Source organism: Tachypleus tridentatus, chromosome 2, assembly GCF_004210375.1.
Source record: "Tachypleus tridentatus isolate NWPU-2018 chromosome 2, ASM421037v1, whole genome shotgun sequence".
Classification (NCBI taxonomy): domain Eukaryota; kingdom Metazoa; phylum Arthropoda; class Merostomata; order Xiphosura; family Limulidae; genus Tachypleus; species Tachypleus tridentatus.
The window spans coordinates 90,882,995-90,898,316 of NC_134826.1; the positions used below are offsets into that span (position 1 = coordinate 90,882,995).

Genomic DNA, 15,322 nt, shown 5'->3' on the forward strand with positions numbered 1-15,322 from the left:
TATCATGAGCTTGAGGTGAAGAAAGCACGATCCCCTCCTCGATGGTTGGGTTTTGATTGATAGTTGACGTAAAGATGGTATAATTCTCATTCTACCCCCCATGTAGATGTCAGTTCCCAGTAGCATAGGTTTTTGGGATGTAGTTGACTTGCTGTGTACAGTCCATTGTGTCCTAGATACTACAACTAGGATCACGTCCTTTTCATCTTACCCACTTTTGTGTTTCCTGGGATTGAGTTTAATAAAGGTTTTATTGTTCAGATCCCTATCATCCCACTTGGATGCACTCTTCCATCTTTCCACAATGGGCAAAGAGTATATCTGGTACAGAAGTGGTGTGGTCTCCCACATATGATCTTTCTCTACGAAAATCTACTCTTTGGGTGTGTCCTTCAGATGCTTTTTTTCTCCCCTTACACTGGCCCCCTCCCCCTTTTTAGTGTGGGATTCAAGCTATGTATGTGAGTACCATATTTGAAGTTATAATTTTCCTCTTCTGAAAACGTATTTCTACCAAGTAATTACCTCCTCCTCACTAAAAACCAGTGCTCCCATTTATTGCCAAAACTCAAAGTAATAATTCAGTAGAGCTGAATAGAGGATTCACATGCATCAAGAGTGATGACTCTCATTGATGGAGGGTTGTCACATGATGATTTGGATGTGAGACACATTTGAATTAGTTGGGAGTTTCAATATAGAGAGCAGTACTCTAGGTAATAGGAGGCAAGTAACTATAAGAAATACATTTTCAGTACAGAAGAATGACAACTTCCCTATTGTACTGCAGCTGCTCCCAAATTAGCTAAATAATGACACAGTTTAAAAATAGCTCTACTTTATACAAAATGTCCCAAGGATGCTAGGCCTGTTCCTAGATTGTATACTGAACAAAATAATTCACATCAAGTGATAGGAACCATAAGTCAGCAACTGCTTACTGCAAGCTCATTTACACTGATCAAAAACAGTTATCATTATTGACAATGAAACCACCATACTGGCATTTGAGTAGGACTATGAACACATCAACTGATTGTTTATTACAATTACTATTGGAATGTTAACTTTTTTTGCAATTGTTCCTACAACTGATGCTTTGAAGTAATTTGAGTATTTTGCATTTTAAAATATTTCATTTGTAACAACTATACCTCTACAGTTGACATTTTTAGTGTTAATGCATGTTAATTACAGTTTCAAAGGACACAATCTTGAATGGCTTAATAGGTATTATCGTAGAGTAAATCCACAACATTTCATTTCATTCCACTAACAATTATTTTCTTGTATCTCTACATTTGTGAATTGTCTGTCAATGACTTATCTTGTTTAGTTTATGTAAGTCACATGATAAACTAGTTTTAGCCTAATATTAATTATTACTAAAATTAAATTTAAAAAAAGTATGTTTAGTCTTGAATAGTAGACATCAAGATGTATAAATATGGGTTTAGTTTGTTTCTTGAAAAATTAATTATGATAGGTGGGCTTCTAAGCATTATATAATTTATAATTCACATCAATCAGATAATATAAAACCCTTAAAATCAAGTTGCATTTAGAAATTAGTTCAGTCCTTTCAATATTTTTTCGTCTAATTCATTAGCGTTTATAACTTCCAACCATTTCAGCTGATTCAGATCAATTTGTAAACATGCGCATTTAGTAAGGAACTTTTTATAGATCATGAAATTATTCCACAACATTTTTATTGTTGTTGGCCAATAATAACCAAATTTGGTCATGATAAAAGATGCAAATTGTCCAATATTCTCATGCACAAACTAAAACTCTTAAAATTCATTTAATTTCAATATTACATGTGAACAACTGAATTTAGTATACAAACTGAAGAAAATATAGCTATTAGAGATGCTGACCACTTAATTTTTGGTTGAAGTATATAATTCCTAAAGATGTTGGTCACTTAATTTTTGGTTGAAGTATATAATTCCTACAGATGCTGACCACTTAATTTTTGGTTGAAGTATATAATTCCTAAAGCTCTGTTCTTGTTAAATATTATCCCATTCACACTCAATGCATCTGTCTGCTTGTTATATGGCATAAGATAAATGGCCAGATCAAAGAACTAAAGATTTAGGTATAGTTATTTGTTTCTGTTTCATAAGTTTTTCTTGAAACAAAAGCTAATGAGGCTATCTGCTGCTGTCATTAATTTTCAAGCAAAGCAACCAGCCAGTCCTTGAGCTACTATTTTACCAATAAACAGGGGGATGGTACATCACATTATAACACACTTATGCTTTTATTCTTACCCAAACAGGTAGATTGACTGTTACTGTTATAATGCTTTCATGGTTGAAAATGGGTAGTGTGTTCAATTCTTTATCACAGCTTGAACCTTTGACATTATCATCTACAGCCCAACACGACCACCACTGGGTTTGCCTGGCTCATTATCTGTTATGCAGATGTGTATGTAACTACAAATTATAATCTGCAGAGTCCTATGCTTAAGTTAATAAAAAGCACATTGTCCATTATGTCTACTTTAGACAGTTAAACTGTTGAAAAGTAGCACATCATTTGTAGCCATGTTCTTCAAACTTTGTGAAATTAAGATTTTACTTGGATTGAGTTAATTTTTGTTTTTTATTTGTTGTCAAATACAAATGCTTTATTTTATCTTATAATGTCTATAAATTTATACTATGGAGGTATTTATTATGAAGATGTATGAAAACATAGTTCCTGTTCAAGGTATTTACTGTAACAAATGCCTTTCCAGTGAGTCGAAACAAATAATTCATATTACAAATAATCATGACATCAAACAACATTCAAATGTGAATTGATGTTGAGAATGACCGAATTTCTGAGAAAGTAGCTTATGAACTAATAGGTAATGAAAGAGTATTTGCACTAAATGATCACCCTGTCCTCAGATGAAGGAAAACAAATACTAGCTCTCACCAGGTCAACGTACAGGTTTTATCTAGATATTTTTTATAACTCAAAGAAGTAAAGGAAAGTTGGATTCTAAAGTTAGTGGAAATGTGAACAGACTCACTCTTTTGATGTTAAGCACAAAGCTATCCATTTTCTTCCCCCCAAAACAAGTACTGAAACCCTTTGTTTTAGCATTATAAACCCTAAGACTTACCACAGAGCCACTAAGGATGTTTGTATATTTTAAAATTATATCAAACAAACATATTTAATTCTTACATTTTACCTTCACAGGTCTTAACCAACAAAGTGTAAAAACATTAAAACCTCAGCAATAATATTCAACATGCAGTTATTTTCTAAAGAAATAACAAATAATTCCATAACATCACAAAAGTACAAACCATGTCACTTTTTGTTCACTTTTATCGATAATTCAAATTATTTAATCTAAAATATGGGAAGGGAAAGACTATTCCAAGTAAATATTTTATTGCTAAGGTAAAAATAATGCAAAAAAGAAAAAAAAAGGCATAGAAACAAAATGCTACAATAAACAGTTATGTCCCAACATAAAATGTATAAACTTTTCATATATTATAAATATTATCCAAAGAGCTTTTGAGGAAGAATTGACTCTACTAATTTGTACAGAACCCCAAATTTAAAGGCATTTAAGTAATGTCTAGGAAAGATACAGTGTGTACATACACATTCTGCAAATTTTTTTTTTCAAATTCTCAAGTATAAACAGATCTTCATTCTGAATACTTTTAATTTTGTGAATGCTTACAAGAGAGATATTGTTCTGGTTAAGTATTACATCATATTTGAACTGATATGTAAAATAACCAATGTTATTGTGATGATATATATCACTTATAACCATTTATAAGATGATGTGGGTTGATAGCTTATGCTGCTAAAAAGTTGTTATATTTCTCTGACTATCTTTATTCATTACTGCTGATCCTAGAATTTTTGGTTGCATTTGTCCTGATATGGGATGAAAAATGATTTTACATTTTACTTAGAAATATTTAGCTTAAACAGTTTCTTACCTACCTTATATTTTTGGTGGGGAATCTGAATTTTTAGACTGTATGTATTATGCACCATAAAACTCTACTAGTTTAAAATGAATAGTTTGTTAGATCAACTGGATCAATTAAATACTGGAAAGGAATCTACTTTTTTAACTGATTTCTATGAAATAAAACATAACTGTAGCAACTCTGAAGAAAAAAAAGTAGCACACTCTTTTTTAAGCACAATGTCATTGGCATATAGTGTTTTATTTTTACAAGAACAATTACAATCTCTCTTGAAACATGATAAAGAGAGAACATATTAAGAGAATCTTAAGCGTGTCATCAATGTATATATAACTTTAAAGCAGTTCTTGTTTCATATAAGGCTTAAACCAATGTATTTACATAAACATAAATTCACCCATCTAAACAGAACAAAGTTTTTTAATGCTAGTCAAATAACTGTAAATACGTGTACAAATAGTTATGAATGGCTTGCTTCATATGACTAGATGTGTAAAAATACATGCTAATTTTAAAAACTACATGTTATCACCTCATATATGGAATTCTTTTACTTTAGGATATTAAGGATAGCTAAGAAAGTACAATATGATTACAAAATACAAATAAATGGCTTAATTCAAACATGTAAAAAAGGAAAGCACTCCTCAAACTTTAATACAGAAGACTTGTTTTGGATATTGTTTCAAAATTTAAAATAACAGTGGTTGTAGCATATCCTGCAAACAAATTTCAGTAAGTGTCAGAATTGAATAAGTTTCAATATCTTGACATAAAATTATTTTGTCTTAAATCATTTTCTCTGTCCTGTTTGTTCTTTTTTGAAAATTTTGTCATCAAATCTCTGCATACAAGGATCTTTCTTCAAGCATCCAACAAATTCTGAAATTTAAAAGGTTTCATATTAAATGTATTTATGTAAATTTAAATCTACTATATATTTTTCAATCAGCTACTCAGTTGATAGTTTAATAAAATATTTATTATTAACCTTTATTGCCAGCTTTTAAAACTGTTTAAAAAAACTTTCTCAAAATTCCTTTTTAGTACTATCAAATTTTGCAATAAGCTTTTCCTATATTGAATAATTTATTTAATTTAAATACAAGTGTTTAGTCGACTGTGAAACTAGCATAATTCAATAACTGCATTTAATAAGTATTAAAGTTTGTTTGTTTTTAAAAAAAATGAAGCTTAAGTATATAAATGACACAACTTTTAACTAAATGTGCATGGGATCAACCCAGTGGAAAAGGAATGTTGACTACAATTCTGAATTTACTAAGTTTATCTAAATGAAATGTGACAAGCTTCTCATAAAATGTGTAAGTATTATATACAAGAAATCTAATTTGTTACAAATGCATTTGTAGTGAAGCAATACCTGTGAACTTACAACCTCAGTCTGACTTAGACACCGATACATTAAAGTGCAAGATGATATTTATGCAAAGAATAAAAATACTTTTGTCCAATGTACAGTTTACATGTTTTATTTGTATAACCTCTCAAATGTATATCTACTCTCTTTTTTTGTCAGTATCCTTGTATATTGTACCTGGAATTTACTTTCTTCTACCACAAACTGTCACTAAATCAGCAGTACTGGGAAATTTTAATAGTTGATAAATCTGACAGCAAATATATAATATAATGTTAAATGGCACTCTGTAAAAAGGTCATGGAATTTTCTGTCACCTCTTTAAATTTATTTGTACCTGGTTATGATTAGCTTCATTTTATTAATGAGTCTCTTCAGAGATCTGATTCATACAATTCACTAATAAATAAATAAATTATATATATATATATATATATATATATAAATCCAACTTTACAACAGAACTAGTTTGAAACAATTATTTTTTATTATCAGTCCTAGTTGTCAACATTAAGTCATAACAGATAATGCCAGTGGTTACAGCATCCAAATGTGTTGGGGATATTTCATCTATCAGATAAAATCCAGAGAAGAAGAATCAGTGTTGGCTAAATATAAAAATAAGAGCATGAAATGAAGATAAACAGGATTTATATTGCTATAACAACAGAAAATACAATAACATTTGGGTAGAAAGTGATTATAAATGAGAGAGTGTAGTAAAAACAGGTCAAAGGGAAAGTACTGACAAAGAATTATGAAAAACAAGTCCTCTTCTTACCTTTTCTACCATGTGAGACTTTGTTGTACGATAACAGCCTTTAATGATGGCAAAACACAATAAAGTCATAACCATGAAAAAAAGAAAGTAGCTGGTGTGCATCAGATGAAGATTTACCATGGATCGATCAAACTGAAGAATGAAAAAAAAGTTAACTTTTTTAAAGGAAAAATTACTTATAAATACTACAAACAATATAGAAAAAAAACTTAAGATGTTGGTTATTCAGCATGTCAGAATGATATGGTATCAAAACAAAGAATCTAACAGTCATTACAAAAGATGAATTAACTCTTTGACAATGGCTCAGGTCAAATCCATATCATCATGCTTGTTGACCAGCACTGAAAAGTTTACTGAACTACTATTTTATTAATTTATGTCAATAAGTTTGGAATCAGATTATAGAATATAATTTCAACTTTAATATTAAATATGTGTTAATTTTTTAACTTAAAAAGTAAATATTAAAAAAACACATCTAAATATAGATTTTAGTGAGTCATGTGGTATGTTGAATTCAGCACTGTTTAAAATTAAACGTTTGTGCTGTCAAAATGCTAATTTTATAATTTTGTACAAATTAGGAACTCAAATTACTAATACTGACAAGCTAGAATATAAAATAAGAACCTCATATCTTTTTTCTTTTTCTGAGATATGGCTTAATATTGAATCAAACACAGTGGCCCTGTTCACCTCTTTCCATTTTTAGAAACAGTCCCTTACATAATCTTATTACCACCTATGACATCTGAATAATGAAACCACAACTCAGAATGTCCCTCTAGTGGTTTTCTAAGCCATTTCAATCTGTGAAAAGACTACCACGTTCTTTTGAACCAAGAATTCAAGGAAGTAGGTTGTGTATTTAGTCTGCTCAAAGTTTCATACTTTTTTAGACCTAAATACAACTTAGTTACTAAGCTTAATAAATTATAGTGGAATTCTATAGCATTAGTATAGCTATTTATGACTTTTTTGGATATTTAATTGTATATATAAAACAAAAAAAATTATGTTTGATATCCTCCATTTGCAAAATGTTTAAAGCAACCAATGTTCAGCAGCAACTGAGTTCAAAAATAGTAACTATAAGAAATAATTGTTTGCTTTACTTCTTTATTTATTGTTCTGTATTTTAAAAAAAAGGTTCCATAACTTATTTCAAAATAGTAATAATTATCTATCTATATATATATAATAATTTAAATGCTATTCTCTAATACAAAATACTAATTCATTAAAACACAACCAAGACCAAGTAAGCTTTATATTACTGGATATAGTAACGAGTGCATGTACAACACGTCAATGCATGTTATGTAATGCTAGCTAGGCATGACTGGAAGGTTAATAAAATAAAATATAATAACTATATAAGTATATAACATTATGAGAGTGAAGCTACTTGGACTAAACAATTGTATTTTTCTGTTATTATATGTGACCATTCTAGCACAAAAATAAACAATTTATATTAATTTCCTAATTTGTTTATGATGCTTACAAGGACAGTCAGTTGACATACCCCACACTGGGTATAGAAAATAACATAAAATATAAAGTCTTACTGAAAAGGAATGTTTAAAATGTATTTAGGATGTTTAGAGATTACAAAAATAATATTGTAGATTTTTTGGGACAAAGAATGGTTTTTTTAATCATAACATAAAATCACTTTGCTCTTAGACTAGTAATCAAACAGACTTGATATTTTCACAAACAAATCTTTGGTAAAAATATTTTTTAATATATGATTTCTTGCATAGAAAAACTTGTCATCTTTACTAACAGTCTTTCAAATTTTATGAAGGTACACATACTGAATTAAAAGTTATGTAAATATTTAACATGTAGAAATGAGCTCGTGTACATTGTACAAAGCTCACTGTGAAAGGGTTAAAACAATATGAAAATGATGATCCCAAAATATTCAAAAATGATAAAAATAAAATTTAAAACCAAAATGTTCAACATTACATTACATAACATCACACAAATATGAAATTAATTCAAAAGGATGGCTCGATGAAACTAATGAACATCATTATTGTCATAATATTGTAATACCTGGAAACAAAATTTAAAATAACAAAGTAAGATATTAGCACATGATGGCATTAAACAGAACAATTTTTATCCATGAAAATAATTACTAAGAGTTATTCAAAGCAAAAATAGGTTTAACATGGATATGCTTCACTCTACATCACATAACAGTCAAACAAAGATACGTGTGACACACAAGTTGCTGGAATGCTCAAACAAAGATATGACTTTTTAAATGATGAAACACTTAAACAAGGATATGTGTTGGTCTTTAAACCATAGACACTTAAAACAAGTACAATGTTAGTCTTTGAACCACAGAACACTTTACCAATAATATTTATTGTTTAAGCCACAGGTTACAACAAAGATGTGTTAGTTTTTAAATCAAAGACACTTCTATAATGATATGTATTATTATTTAAAACAGGCTTAAACAAGTATGGATGTTATTCTTTAAACATTTTGAAGACATTGATCAGATGTGAAAAAATTCTAAAATAACATTTTAAATATTCAAGGTAAACATATTACTTATAGAAGGAAAAGGGAAGCTACAAGTAAAAACTAGGCTGGCTCACAAAGAGTTTAAGAAAAGCATAAAGAATTTATAAAATTTAAATTGATCTGTATGACAAGAGATTCAGACAATTACAGAAGGTCAAGCAAATTGGTGAAACAGGAAATTGGGACATGAAAATATATGTATGAGAAAAGGTTGACTGAAAAGGTTAAAATGAACAGTATAGATTTCTTACATTACATCAAAGGTAAACAAAATATTAGGATGGAGAGAGAAACCTTGAGGGATGATAAAAGGTTAGTATCTGATGATTATGAGATGACTGGGTTATTAAATTTTACCTTTTCTTCAGTTTATACTAGTGAAGATTTAAGAAGTATTTCACATCTTGAACAGTTGATAAATGGAAATAAGATGACTGCATTAATTCTGAGCTGATTTACAAAATATTGAGAAATTTGAAAAATAATAAAGATCTTGGGCCCGGTAATATTTCCATGAGAGTTTTGAGGGAGGTTAAAGATTAGATATAGGAACCACTTTCTACTATTTTTAGTCAGTCCTCCAATAGTGGGCAAGTACCAGAACATTGGAAGTTAGCTAACGTAACTCTTTCTTTCCAAGTTCCAGTGATTAATTAATATCTCACATCAGTTGTGGGAGAAGTTTTGGAAAGTCTGTTAAAATATGCTTTGCAAAGTCATTTAACAAGGTTTTGTTTTATTAGATAGTCAAAGTGGTTTTACTATGGGAAAGTCCTATCTCACAAATCTTTTGACATTCTATGAAAAAGTTACTGCTTATGTATATGAGGGTAAGAGTGTAGTTTTGGTGTATCTGGATTTGCAGAAAGCATTTACAAGGTGCCACATGAAAGACTTGTAAAAATTGTCTCCATAGGTGTGGGAGATAAGTAAGCAAATTGGATAGAAAAGAGGAGAGAGCTGTTATAAATGGTGTTCAGTCAAATTTAATTAATGTCACAAGTGAGGTAGCTCAGTCTTAGGACTTTTTTTTTGTATCAATGACATAGATGAAGGAAAAGCCAATAAATTACTTAAATATGCAGAAGATATTAAGGTCTCAAGTGTTCCTAGCTGTGAAGAGGATGCTGCTGATTTACAAAAGAATTTAGATCATTTATTGAGTTGGGCAAATACACGGCAGATGGGTTTTAATTATAATAAATGCAAAAATGCATGCGAGTTATCATAATTTGTTATGAAGGAAAGGAATCTTGTTTAATAAGTCTCTATCTAAAGCCATACAAGCAATACACTGTTACTAGTTGCAAGATAAATAGAATTTCAGGTTGTATCTACAGACATACTGAACACAAGTCTGAAGAGGTTATAATTTGGTTATGTCTCACTTGGAGTGCTATGTACTATAATGGGCTCCTTACCTCAGGAAAGACACTGAATTATTTTCAATAATTCAGAGAAGGGTTATTATAATTCTGCATGGGATGGAGGTGGTGTCATACAAAGAAACACTAAAATATCTCAAATTATTTCTCTTGGAAAAAAAAAAGAAGAGTTAGGGGAGATCTGATTGAGGTGGTTAAGATTGTAAATAGAATTATAGTGTTGATGCATCATCTTCTTTCATACTTAACAGTGAGAATCATAGGACTAAGGAACACAAATATAGATTTTGTCAGAGTGGGAGTTATCTTCAGCTTAGACAGCTTCATGTTTCTAACAGGGTGATTGAACTTTGGAATGGGTTGCCTTTGGATATTGTACAGACAGTAAATGTGAGTTTAAGTTTAAAAAAAAACAAAAAAACCTTGATAACTATTTAAATTATAAAAGCTAGCTTTAAGTTTTTTTTTAATTATTTTAATTCAGTTTAGAGGATCGAACAGCTGAGATGAATCAACAAATGTTGTCTCAAGATATTATGTTAAGCCAGAAACATTTAAACAAGGATGTGAATTATTCTTTAATCCATGAAACATGTAACCAAGGATTTATGTTATTATTTTATCCAGAGGACATTTAAACAAATATATATTCTAAACTTTAAACTATAGCACACTTTTATAAGGATATGTGTTAAAACTAAAGAGCATTAAATATTTGTGTCAGCTTTTATATTACATAACCTGTAATAATAACATATTAACCTTGAAAGAAAGTTAGACTGTTCTACCTCATAAAAAAAAACATTATTGTTATTTTTAGCAAAATTAGAATATAATAAAAACTAAGAGATAACAATATTTTATTTAATTACTACAAAAATATATACAGAAAGATCTAGCAACAAACCAGCAGAATAATTATGTTAAATAGGTCATACTTTCCACTGGTTTTGTTGTATAAATACAGGTTATAAGCAGCATATACACTGGAACAAAAAATATTTTCCCAAACTAACTACCTAAGGCATTTTTTTATTTAGTTTTTATAACTGTTCATTTATTGAACCTTTTGGGTATATATGACAGTTGATTAACACAAAAAAATCTTACAGCAATTGCAAACTTAAAAAAATATGTTACTTTTAGAAGTAACAAATTTACTATTCTATGTCTCAAATGAGAAAAATTTATTTGATTTTCTATTTCTAATTTTATTTAAAAAATTCTAAAACATATGAATTTATTTTCAGATGAACTTAAGAAAATTAAACTTAATATGTTCTTGATTGACTGACTCACATAAGATAACATGACACTAAGCTCTGGATCTTCTTCTGTACTGTAATGTTATCGTGTTCCACCAGCACAAGTGTCAAGCCCAAAATCTATGTCTCCTGAACGTAGTAAACTCAAGGGGACTGTGAGAGTAGTAGGATACACCTGACAACTGGTTGGACGTCTGCCAAAAAAAGAAACATGCATCTCTTAGGCCACAGTCTATAATAATTCCAAGATTCACTATTTTTCAATGATTCTGGAGAAAACCAAACATCGTAAAACTTATAATATACATTATTAATCACTGGAAAATATGTTTCTATTCCTAATATTTCACGTGTCATCTTTATAATAAAACTACAACTAATTATTATGCTACGTTTATGACATAACTAACCCTTGATAGAGTATTCTACAAAACTCTGGGAATACTCTTCTGGTGATTAGTCACACATATTTTCATTTTTCCAGTATATCCAGATTTCATGAGGATTTTGGGAAAGGCAATCCTTTACATTTACCTCCATATTATCAAAAATGATGTGAATTAACACAAAGTTAATAGTAATAAAAATGTGTTAACTGACCTGAATAACAATAGCACTGGGCTTTTATACTTCATCTCCAAATATATGGCATATTAAAATAATAATACTTTTGAAATAAAAATATACCACTCAGACACCTCATTACTGAGAACTAGAATTTCTCACCAAGTTAACATTTTCCAACACTGAAAATGTATTTTTTTAAGTATTCACCTCCCTCACAGCTAGCTTTTGAATTCAATTCTGCCCCCTATATGCAATGTTTTTGCCCTCCACTAGCCTATAGGCTACCATCTGACATCAGTGATACTGCTGCATTGTTCCATGCAACTGAACAAGTGACAACCCTTCACAGTTTGGATTGCAACACTGCCTCCTAGCTCAGCTGGCTCCCTCTATACCAAATGTTCAGTTGTTGCTCTGTGATTAGGCAAGAAAGTAAGATGCACTAAAAGTAAGAAAGGGTGAAAGTGTGATAGAGATAAATATTTACTGAAAACATACTTTCTGTGTTTGAAAAGGTTAACTCTCAATATGGTATGTGACCTCTACTGGCATCTAGCTAGAATCCCATATTTAAGTAGCAAAGGCACTGGTGCAAATTCTCACCTTGATGAACCTCTTTTGGCAAGTACCAGAAGGGAACTCATTCAATGTGACATCCATACCTTGAAAGAGTATAAAGGCAGATTAATAGGAGACCATTACTTATCTGTGCCAATGTACATTAGTTGCCTAGAAAGGAAGGGAAGTGTCAGGACAAAGGGTAGAAGATACAAGCACAGTTCAAAACTTGGATCAGGCTTTAGGATGTGCTACATGTGTAGTGTGGCTAGGGCACATAAGATCATACATAGTAGGTTAATGCCAGTCCAAAACCAGGCCAAAAGGGAGATCTTATAACTGAAAAAATCCCCATGATGTACAGACCAAAGTTTGGATACTGGAGAGATGAGAATGTGAAGAGAGGTATTTGAGATGATGATCCTGGTCATCCAAAGATCTGAAGAAAAAGGGCCATCAGAAGATGAGAAAATTCATCAAAATAAACTGAGGAAGGAGAAAAAACTGATGGACATAGGAAAGAATGATGACTGGATACAATTCCCTGATTTGCTAAAGTGATAAAATCCTAGAGATGGGTAAGAGACCCTTTTAATAGCATCATCAGCCATAAAGTATGAAATCCTCTTGGAGACATACTAGTGAGAAACACAATCTTTTGGAAGAAAGAAAGAAAGAAACATGAAACAAAGGAGAAGAAAGGAAAAACAAAGGATAAAAATAATAGATAGACTCTATAAACTCCATCATTTGGTCACAAAAGCAAACCATAGATTCGTAAATTGAGCTAAATGTTTTCCAGTGTTCCTGAACCCAGAAGATTGTCACTAATAAGGCTATTGGTGTTGAAAACTATGAATAGTGGAAGAATGGATGGGAGAAAAGGAACGAGATGGAAAAACATGGAATAGAAAGAATTTGGGAATGTGGGAGACAACAACTGAAAAAGTGTGAGCTTGGGAAATATGAGAATCAAGAGTAGTCAAAAGAAAAATGATGGCATATGGTCCTAGCCTGTTACTACAAAGATTAAAGTACCCCACTAGAAACCCACTGGTGTAGAAAAAAAAAGCCAAATAAAGGTCTCTGAGATAAAAAGGATTGGCTGGTTGACTTGGTGTTACATGCACCAAACATCCAGTAAAAAGTTAGAGTGCTTGTTTGTTTGTTTTGAATTTTGTGCAAAGCTACTCAAGGGCTATCTGCACTAGCTGTCCCTAATTAAGCAGTGTAAGACTAGAGGGAAGGCAGCTACTTATCACCACCCACTGCCAACTCTTGGGCTACTCTTTTACCAACAAATAGTGGGATTGACTGTTACTTTATAATTCCCCCACGGCTGAAAGATGAGCATGTGTGACATGATGGGGATTCAAACCAGTGACCCTCAGGTTACGAGTCGAACGCCTTAACACACCTGGTCATGCCAGGCCAAATTAAAATGAATTTAGTAAAATTCATAAAAGGAAGTTAAGGTAAAACAAAACAAAGTTTAAAAAACATAAATAGCATAAAACCAATGTTTACAGCTAGTCTACAGCAATAAGAGAAAAACTATAGTGTGTATCACTATAAAGAACTTTCTGTAGCATAATTGTAATTATCATAACTTGCCAGGAACACTAACAGGTAAGTAAAAAAAACACCGTCTTAGTTCCGAGTTATTTGACGTTATGACCATTTCCAAAAAACTAAAGAGACAAAAGTTTTAAAAGACTTGTAGCAAAATTTTAATAATAACTTGCCAGGACGACTAACAGGTAGCTCAAACAGCAGTGTTAGTCACCTGAAGTTGGCCTTTCCAGTCCTGGTTTCGAGTTATTTGATGTTACAGCTATTTTCTAATTTCAAATTGAACTAGATGGACTGTGATTCTTAAGAGGGAATCACATTAAGAAAAGTCTAATGTATAAATTAAAAAAACTTAAATGGCATTAAAAAAATTAATGGTCTTTAAAAAACTAAAAATATTTCCAAGGTGGACAGTGTCACCGTCATCAATAACACTGTCTAACATTATGGACAGAACATGTTTAAACATGGTGCCGTCGTTGAGAGTCAAAACGATGGCAAAACAGTAAAATGTGGCTTACTGTGACCTGAGAGTTACACAGACTACACACTGGTGCATTAGTTCCAGATAAAAGAAAACGATGAGTTAAAAAACTGTGACCAATGCATAGTCTAGTTAGAACAACTTCCTTTTTCCGATCCTTATGGAAGCAAGACGGCCAAAGTCCAATATAGGGTTTTATTTGGAAAAGTTTGTTTTCATGTTGCTCACTCCAAGTCAACTGCCAGCTGGCATAAAGCCAAGCCTTGAATACAGGATCACAGTCCATGTATGGAACAGGCACAGCAGTGAGAGTGCCAGAGCAGATAGATTTAGCTGCAGTGTCGGAGAGCTCATTTCTGCGAATACTAATGTGGCCCGGAATCCAGAAAAACCAGATGTTAAAGAGGAATAGGCCAGTTGGTTTTTTAATATTGGTGAGAACAGGGTGTGAACTAACGTGAAGCGATTCCAGGGCCAATGGAGAACTAAGCAAGTCAGTATAAATAGTGCAGTTTGAGTACTGCTTAGCTTCTATGTGATTCAGGGTAAGAGAAATGGCATACAGTTCAGCAGTGAACACAGAAGCTGTAGTGGGAATTCTGCGCGCAATCACTGAACCACAACACACCATGGCAGAGCCCATACAGTCACTGATTTCAAACCATCTGTATAAATAGGAATGGAAGGATGGTTTGAAAAATGTTAAGCAAATAACAGAGTGTATTTCCAATCAGGAGTGTCTGCTTTTCTGAGATGACTTAAATGATGGTCACATTTGGGGACTGTAGTAAGCCATGGT

At 31.4% G+C, this 15,322-nt stretch overlaps 1 long non-coding RNA gene across 1 annotated transcript; it reads right to left on the minus strand.

The window, feature by feature from the left end:
- Positions 1-2,600: 2,600 nt before the first annotated feature.
- Positions 2,601-11,539, minus strand: LOC143244503 (uncharacterized). The gene is made up of 3 exons (XR_013025124.1): positions 11,377-11,539; positions 6,134-6,265; positions 2,601-4,853 (listed from the first exon to the last, which is right to left on the minus strand). It is a non-coding gene; the product is annotated as an uncharacterized LOC143244503 (long non-coding RNA).
- Between the last annotated feature and the right edge of the window lie 3,783 nt (positions 11,540-15,322).